The sequence below is a fragment of the Lolium rigidum genome, chromosome 1 (assembly GCF_022539505.1).
Source record: "Lolium rigidum isolate FL_2022 chromosome 1, APGP_CSIRO_Lrig_0.1, whole genome shotgun sequence".
NCBI lineage: Eukaryota > Viridiplantae > Streptophyta > Magnoliopsida > Poales > Poaceae > Lolium > Lolium rigidum.
Window position 1 is genome coordinate 23,564,418 of NC_061508.1, and position 9,573 is coordinate 23,573,990.

General features: G+C 44.5%; 1 long non-coding RNA gene across 1 annotated transcript; it reads left to right on the top strand.

Moving 5' to 3' along the window:
* The first annotated feature begins 1,353 nt into the window (after nucleotides 1-1,353).
* Nucleotides 1,354-2,062, top strand: LOC124684772. The gene is made up of 3 exons (XR_006997149.1): nucleotides 1,354-1,467; nucleotides 1,657-1,739; nucleotides 1,963-2,062. It is a non-coding gene; the product is annotated as an uncharacterized LOC124684772 (long non-coding RNA).
* Nucleotides 2,063-9,573: the final 7,511 nt, after the last annotated feature.

A 9,573-nucleotide genomic window follows, 5' to 3' on the forward strand; every position in this document is an offset into this window, starting at 1 on the left:
AGCAAAACTCATATAACATCACAAAAGAGATCGAAGAAAACATGAAAAAGTAAATAAATAAAAACTGGCGGACAAACAAGATTATCATCATGGCCACGACCAGGTTAAACAAGAAAAAGTAGACACAGCTTGAAATGCTGGCTTGACCCCTATCTACTCAGGCTGTCCTTTCGCTACCTCGCGCGACAGCGAATGGTGAGATGTGCAAGCGACTACTCGAACGCGCTAGAACCCCAGCCAGCACTTGCGCACGCCGTCGCTCTCGCACAGTCGAACGCGGCCCCCTCGGCTGTTGGCCTCTTCCCCGCCTTTCCTAGAAGCGGCCGTGATTGGAGCGCAGCTATGGCGCGGCAGGGGGGCGAGCACCTGTTCACCTCGCGATGGAATGGACCCCCCGTGGTCCCGTCCGTCCGGCATTTGTCCTCGCCGCGACGGCGACGCGATGCCGGCACGGGGCGTACCGGCGTCCGTCCTCCCGGTGGATCTTGATGCCGTTGGCGCCGTGGAAAAGATCGGGTTTAATTCGAGCAAGGATCGGCGGCCAGCCACATGCGATGCGATGCGACCGCCGCCCGGAGAGCGACGCCGGAGGTCGCCATCTTATCGCGCGCGGGGTCACGTGGAGGTGGGGCTGGAGCGCCACGTCCGCCGCCGGGCTACGCGCGGCCGCCGTCGACTCGGCGTGGATGAGGACGCAGCTGCATGCTGGACCGATCGATCAACAGGGCTCGATCGTTGTATAGGAGTATCTATATCTGTAGATTAGTTCTTAGATAGAAGAGGATAGAAAAGAGCGCGGACGCAGTTGCGTGAAGATTCCACCACGACGACGGTGGAGATCTACACTACTTAAAAAAGAGGAACATGTTCCCTATTCTGCCTACCTCTCACTACGACCAACATTTTCGTCGTTAGGCTTCGTCGACGCCCCGCACGGACCCACCTGGGCCGCACTCGCCCCTTCAGGCCTCCAAATGGGCCAAGCCTCAGCAAAAAAAAAAAAGACCAGACCATCGCTGGATCTCATCTCCAGTTTCTTCCTCCCCGAATCGCGCCGCCAGCCCTTCCATTCTCCCAATCCCGCCGCCGCCATGCTCTACAAGAACATCCACCTCGCAAGTTCTCCCCTACCGTCACCCGGAGATGAGCTGTTGGAGTCAGATGCCTCTCCCAATCGTGCCGCCAGCCCTGCTCCTCGCAATCGCACCACCACGATGCCGTACAAGCAGATCCACCCATACCAAGCCAGTGAGATCTGGAAGTCAGGGACGACGGTGAGCAAATTCTCGGCGGTAATCGTTGGCCTCCATTGTTTCTTGATTCAAATGAATCGTTGGCCTCCATTGTTTCTCAGCACCCAATATATGGATTTAAGAAGAGATCAAGGAGGAGAGACGACTTTCTATTTTTCTATGTCCTCACGCACACAGCAGTCATACCGCCGAAGGGGTGGACAAAGTTGGTTTGGTAAGTTTTCCTCTTGTATTTTTCTTCAGCGCCGGACTTCCATCTCACTGGCTACATATTTCTCGAATTATTATATGTACTTCTCGATCCCATTATTTGTTCATGTGCTATTTCTTTCATGCTTCACAAAGTGATTCATTTGATCTGCAACTAAAACGTCATATCTATCTGTATTTTAATTTTTGGCAGATTTTGGTATCTATGTACCCGATAGCTGGGCATCAAGAATCTGGAGAATCCATCACCTAGCTTAGCCACTGTTGTCTAAAAAGGTCTGTGATCACCTATTCCATCCCATTCCCAACATGCATTTTTTTGAGTATTTAATTTTGATTCAGCTATGACTATTTTCTATGCAGCAACAGCAAAATATTCTTTTGTCATGTTATATCAATTAGAAATATCCAAACTGAATTTTAATAAATACTTTTTTCAAAAGAATAGTTAGTAGCTATATCTGCTGTTATATAATAACATTGTATCTCTATTTTGCAGCGCCAACATAGAGCTGCTTTGATGATACTGCCCGTACTGATCGATAACCCAGCGCCTAGGGGAGCCGGAGCACGCCAAGCGTCAATTGGCAGACACGGCCGCGGATGGCAGGGAGGAAGGGGAGAGGGCGAGGCCATTGCCGCTCGGTGAATCGTTGGTGGAGAATTAGCCGGGCCACAGCCACAGCCATGACAATTTCTAGGTGCAGCTTTTCTTTGGTCTTAAAATTTATACTGCTCAGGAGATTTGCGGATTTTCTTTAGTCTTAAAATTTATAGTGCTCCGGAGATTTGCCTTAGGGATTTATATATGATGATGTTTTAGTGGTACACCAACCTATATGATTTGCTCTTGTTCATTTAGGCATGTTGGTAGCACAAGATTTATTGTCCAATTTAATTTTGTTCGCTAGCATTTCGGGGATCGAAGAACTCTTAGCGATAATAGATGATTCATTATAACAAGGAAAGAAAGGGAAAGTCAACATACAAGAGAGAGAAAGAGATAGAGAGAATGTGTAGTTCAATCTGCACGCATATACGTGTGGTCACTTCTCATTGTTGCTGATTTTTTATTTATTTTACCTATACTTCCTTTCAAGGCTGCACTGTATTTTGCAGCACTCTGATACTTCATCAGCTAGGTGGAGTAGAGACCTGATCCTGCAATCTGGGGGATGAGCAAGAGTTGCATATGGATAAAATGGATGGAAAGAACCAGAGTGACCACAAGGTGAGAAAGATATCTTGCCGTGTACGGGTGTATATTTTGAAATCGTTGTGATGTCAGTTTGAAAAACAGGGGCAATTATTGAGTTGACTTGATTTGTGCTTATTAGTGAAAATACATCGAAGGTGTTGCGACCTACTTCATTTGTGGAGTTGTTGGAAGTTGAAACTATCCATTCTACATGGTTAGAATTCACTGCCAATCTTTTTGATGCAGCTGAGGCTGTGTGGTTATAACCCCATTCCCAATCATTTGGTACTGTTGGAAATTAGAACTCCCTCTTAAACAAATTTCCTCTATACCACTACAGACCAATTTATTTTCTAGGAACTTAGAAAGGCTGGCAATGATGTTTACTGGGATTTCCATTAGTGGATTGGAGTGTGTGATGTCATGGTTATAATAATAGTGTCCACGGACCGATCACTGCCACAAGGTGAGTTGGAAAGTTAGTACTATAAATAGTGTGTTGGTCTACAAGCAGTAGAGAAAAGCGCCACCTGGTATTATGCCTAGATCTCCAATTGGCTTTGATTGGATGGATTTATGTAATTTTGGGCTATTGGTAATTAGGTTTGGCTACGTTTCTTTTCTTCTCTGCAATATTTTTATAGACATGATATCCAAGAAAAGTTGTCACAGGCAAGTAATAACAAGTGATAAAAAAACAGCAACTTGGGGTCATCAAAAGTTCATTATCTTATTTTTAATAAAATTATGCCAGTTCAGGGCAGCTAAACTTTGCTGCGGAGTGAAAACGGGTTTTCCAGAGAAAACTTCACCATTGATTTACACAATGTGTCTTTTGTTGTATTTTGTTGTTTCTAACTCAATGCCTAATTACATTCTTTTTAAATGTTGATAACTTGACAGGTGCAGATTCATTATTACCGGCTTGATTCTTGACCTTACCTGGAAATTGATATTTATTTTTAGATGGCAATGTATTTATTTTTAGAAAATGAACTTCGTCCAACATAAATTGCATTGGTATTTAGTTACTTTCCCATTTTATTTGCTTCTACCTAAACTGGAGTATCCCTCAAAACTTAGGTCGTAGACAAGAGCCATAATATATTTACCTTCATTACTAAGGAGAGTTCTGTTTTTCCTTTTCCATCGCCATGATGAACAAGTAAACCTTCAGATTTGGATACCTTCACTTTTCTGTGACTCCAATGAAATACTCAATTCTACTCAACAGAGTTATATTCATCATGTCTATTTTGGTTTAGATATCTCAACATGTTATTCTTGATCTACCGGGGCTTGCATTCTGCAGGGACTACAGTGTTGGAACTTTATGAGGATGACATACCTTATCATGCGCATGGTCTAGATTTTATGGCATGAGATCAGGTATCTATACTATTAACGTTGTCATTTATAAAATACATGTAAATCAAGTAAGTTTGTATTATTATATGTGCGAACCAGTAGTATTCTCCCTATTCATTTTCATTTTTATTTTCATGGAACTTGACGTACATCAAGCACGTTATTCCCTATTCTCCCACTACGTCAAACCTTTCGGCGTTCCTTTGGTCGCATCGTCGTCGTGCTTCGTCGTCCACGTGGGCCAGCACAATTAAAACCTGTGCTCCTCTCTAAGTATACTTAGTTGAGAACCACCTGTTATTTGGGTTTCTTCTCTCTAAGTGCATCAAACCAGCTTAATTTCTTGAACTTACATTAGAAATAGATGACTAGATTCATTTTGTAAGGGACATTCAAGAATTGTCTTCTGCAGCCTTATGGGACATTCAAGTTCCTTTGCCTAGATCATATTGCGTGAACTCATGAAGGCATACCTGAAGCTTCAGCAAGGAAAATTCCATACTCTAGCAACAACTTTCTTTCTTGCAACCTGAAACCCTCTGGGGAACAAAAATTTCAGAACCCACGCATCTCGGTGGAGGAAAATTTCCAGAAGCCAAATTGTGCAATCTCATAGGTAAATGTGCGTATCTCATTCGCTTTTATTCTTTTGAAGCATCCCGAAACCCTCCAAAGTTGCACTATTCTGTTCACAACATCATATGGCTATTTGCATGCGAGTTCAACAGCAGTCCGTTGCAACACCATAGAGGATTTGAATGGAAACAAATATTGGTTATCCTTTTTTGTACTTTTGCCATGTGAGAACTGCAGAATGATTTTCAGAATGAGTCGAGTTCTTGCACTGCCACTCTGGTGAGTCCACTCACAACCAACATGTTTTCGTCCGATTCCCATTTGGAAGTGAGTGTTTTCTTGTCTTTGCGATTCATTTGTTTAGAAAGCTGATGGATCATCTAGGATATACAAAATTATGGACAGCCATCTCGATATGACCATGAGAAACTTGCAGGCAGAATTTTAATCAAATCAATATCCAATGCATTTTTGTTGGCACAAAAGAGCTATCTGATGAACTATTGTCAGGCTTTTAGCCTGGAAAGATAGGTTTTCACAATTTTTATTGAGAGTAGATTGTGTGATAACTGATGTTATTTTCAGCTGGACCATTGTTTAAACTTCATGCTGCACTTCAGGTACTACATTGAAATATCAATTGATTTAATCTCTTGTGTTGAAAAAATAGAGATACATTGCTACATAATGGTATCCTACTGCCTACGGGTAGGCGTTTATTAAGAAATACAAGAAGGGTTACAAAATTCCAATATGATGTAAATTCTGATCGTGCAAACATTTGCAAATATATTCCAATATGATGTAAATTCTACAGATATTTGAGAACGTAATACTTTTATAAGTGTTTCTAAAATATCAAAATATTTGCAAGCAATATATGTGTGCACATTGTAGAATCATTACAAAAGAGGTAAACATCAGCTCAAGGGACCTGTTTTGGCTCCACATAATTTGGCAACAAATAACGACAACAATGGGCTTCTTTTGGCTCGACACAATGTCAAAATATTTTGCAAGTTTGATTTCTCACCTACAATTTAAAACCTATAGCCGTTACATGTTTGTTTTCCTTTTGCTGGCAAGATGGGATTACTGTGACATCTCAAACATGTGCATCAGCATATGCCTAACACAATGACTGACCATAATGCAACTTATTAAGTAGCTTATATTCTGCTCGCAGTTGGACTGTACTGGATTCAACTTGCAAGAGAAAACACACCTTCGTTAGTTGTAAAAAAAGCACACCTTCGTTCCTTGTACATACAATGTTAGTATGATATAAAATTTTCTTATGTAGACTGCAATTTGTGTCAACGCTATGATTGCCCTCCGATAAAAAGTTATAGCACAATTGGAACCAACCAGAATAGTATTAGCATATGATTCTACATCATATGGTGGCCATGAATTTATCTCTCATTAGCTTTATGACTCTTTCATTTGTCTTTGACTCCTGCATAGTTCACTGATGGAGTAAAAGGGGATGATCACCAGGGAGAGGTGAAGGGGACGGACACATGTCATACACGCAATGATGGTGAAGAGGAACATCGCGAGGCTTCGCGTGAGGGACATGAGGAGTGGGACAAGTTTGTCGTTGGCGAGGACATGCAGCTTGTGGCGATGAGGGGTGGGGGCGAGATGCTGGGAAGAGAGGAGCGGGAGGCAGGGGAATTAGGCGGCGGTGGAGGCCGTTCGGTGTCATTGGGCAGTAGGAGACGGTGATCCGGTGGCGCTCCATAGGCATGTGTGCGTTGAGGCAAAGACGCATGCAACATGCCTGTAATCGATGGGAAGTACTGTATCAAGATATTTCTACACCAGTTCGACACCATATTTTTATTTTATTTCATTCCATATTTATTCTGAAGATTATTTTACGATTGCTTTGACAGACCGGGTTGTTTCTTAGATCTTCTCAATCAGGCATAATATGTAGTCACCTCTTATTTGTTGTTACTCGACGTATGTACAAGATTTGAGTTGGATAGTATTACATCATTTTAGTTGTGTGATAAACAAACTGGAGCTCATTTCTTTATCCACACATTCTAGGGCCTTGTGCTCGTTGTACTTCAATCTCAGATTGCAGTAGTCATGGTATGTTTTGTTATTGTGTTCGGTATTATCATGTTACAGTATGTTATGAAATTTCTGATTTTTTTTGAATTTTTGTAGTGAGTTGTGAGTTATATATGTGCATCGAGAAATGAAATTTGAAGACCCGTGGCAACGCACGGGCATTTGTACTAGTCATGGTATACGTGGTCCAGGTCGACGACAGGGCAGATGCTATTTGTCGTACCGGCGAGTGGCAAACTGGCACGCATCAAACTGGCAATCCTCGCCAACTATTTCAGTGCACAAATTATTGGCGATCGACGAACCCCGTGATCTCGTCTCCAGTTCTTCTCTCTCTTTTTGGAAGATTGAGATTTATATCATAAAATTCACAACAAGCTAGTACGTACGCTCCCTAATTGACTACTAGTATAAATTCGTACTTCTGAATCAATTAAAAGGAATTAAAAGGAGTAATAATCATAGTAAAAGGTACATACATTAGCTGCTCTTTTGTAGTGGTGGATCCTATTTTGCCTTTGGTATCACAAGTTTCAGATTGATTAAAGAGTTTATTGGCGAGGAATTCGACTTTGTGGGCATTGGTTCTAGGTACACATCTAGGATGAAGAAGGGGGTTGCAACGGTGGTGCGTCGGCGGTCTCGTGTAGTGGTTGCTTTGTCGGTGCTGGCGGTGACAATACCCGTGGGTGTCGTTCCCCTCCTTGGAGGCATCGCTGAGGTATGCCAGTGCTTCCCCGGTTTCACTTTGGTTTGGTGATGTCTCCGGGCGATAGCCTAGGTTCGGTTGAATTGGCACATCGGCGGCAATTTCGATGTCGTTCCTCTGTTTGGAGCTCTGCGTTTCGAGCCATGGCTTGCCATGTCTTTGCCACGATCCTCCGGCGCTCGTCGCTTTCCTTTGTGGTTCGTCCAAGCCGACGCCATTTACAGGACTGACCAAGTTCCGCCATCTTCTACTTTAATGGTGTGTTGACGAGGAGAGTTCAGTTGGGGTTGTGGTCTTCGTAGGTGACTCGCGTAGAGCAAGACGTGGCCTGCTTGTTCTCTTAGGATGTCTTTTTTTGTGTTGGAGTTGTAATTTCGAGGGTGGTTGTCTTCGGACTAGCCCAGAGTGGAGTTCGTACACTGCACTCGTTGTTTGTAGCGAGGTGTTGTCGTCTTGTAATCTAATTCTATCTTCTATAAAAATAGGTACGCTTTCAGCGTACTCTGGAAAAAACAAGGCTAGGCTAGCATGGTTTATTATCAGCCGAGGTAGCCCCTCCGTCCAGATTCTCAGAATATTTTATGATTTGCCACCTTTTTCATTGAAATACCTATTATTTGGTACATGACCAGCACATGTGAGTGAGACAGGAAATAGCAAATAATAGAAGTGGAAAGAAAAATGTGGTAAATTATTCTCTTTTACATGTCGTTCTACCTTTTCTCTCATTCTCTGGAAGATCTGTCGACTGTTTGGTGAGTCGATCATCCATGCACGACACCACTCAGCTCGATTAATGCGTACGCGCGAGGGCCCTGCACCCATACGTACGTCAGATCCGTGAGCGGCCGAAGATACCGGAGACGTCAACGACGACTAGCCCTGTACCATGCGCGTACGTACGCATACGTGTCGACGAATTAATGAATGGCCACGTACCATGAGGATGGACGGACGGAACGAGCTCGCCGTCCTCGCCCGTGATTTGCCATCGTACCAGAAATACGTACGTGATGTTCCCTTTCGCTTTCATGTTTTGGTGGCGGTAGTACGTGCTGAAGCGAACGGTTGATATGATCTCCCGCCCTGAAGACGCGCGTTACGTATGGGTGTGGGTCGGTCTGCTCCTTGATCCAAAAACACTCGGCAATCCCTTCATTATCATTATCTTGTTCTGTCTCTGTTCTGTCTCTGGAACCTTTTTCCCACAAGCAAGGGCATCTCCAGCGCCAGACGCGAACGATCCTTGAGCGACCGTTTTTATCCATCGTGACCGCAAATACGTCTGGCACCACCTCTAACGGGGCGACGCAAAGTGATCGATGCAAACCTTGCCCAAATATGCGTCTCGGATGCGTCTCTGTGGACGCTGCGCGAACGCGCAAAGTGTCTGCTCGCCTCTGACGCATGTTTCGTCGGATCCGCCTGGCAGCGACCCTGCGTCGATGCGTCTTCTCAAACGCGCCAGCGACTGCGCCGCTGCGTCGCTTCGGCAGCCTGCGCCATGTTAATGGCGATGCCTCGGCTGCCGAGCGGCCGCAACCCACCTCCGCCAACCACGTTAATGCCAACGCCACGCGTCCCGCGGCCACCGCATGCCTCCGGCCTATATAAAGGGGGCGCGCGTTCTTCTTCCTCATCCACTCCTCCAAAGAAACCCTAGCCGCCACAAAGCTCGACCGTAGCGCCGCCTAGGTGTTCCTGTGACGCAGCCAGGCCCGCGAGGAAGTCCATGGCCGGTCCTGGTGACCGGTGAGGCGGTCGAGGCTGTGGCCCTGGGCGCCCACGTGGCCGGGGCAAGGGCCGCCGTGGTGGAGAAGCTACGGCCCCACGCTCGCCGTCGCATGCGCCCTCGTCGTCTTCGCAGGAGGACCGCTGCTTCGAGTTCCTCCTCCGCATCGACGATGACCCACTCGGCTGTTGGAGATATGCCCAAGAGGCAATAATAATTAGTTATTATATATCTTTGTGTTTATGATAATGTTTACATACCATGCTATAATTGTATTAACCGAAACATTGATACATGTGTGTTATGTGAACAACAAGGAGTCCCTAGTAAACCTCTTGTATAACTAGCTTGTTGATTAATAGATGATCATGGTTTCGTGATCATGAACATTGGATGTTATTAATAACAAGGTTATGTCATTATATGAATGATGTAATGG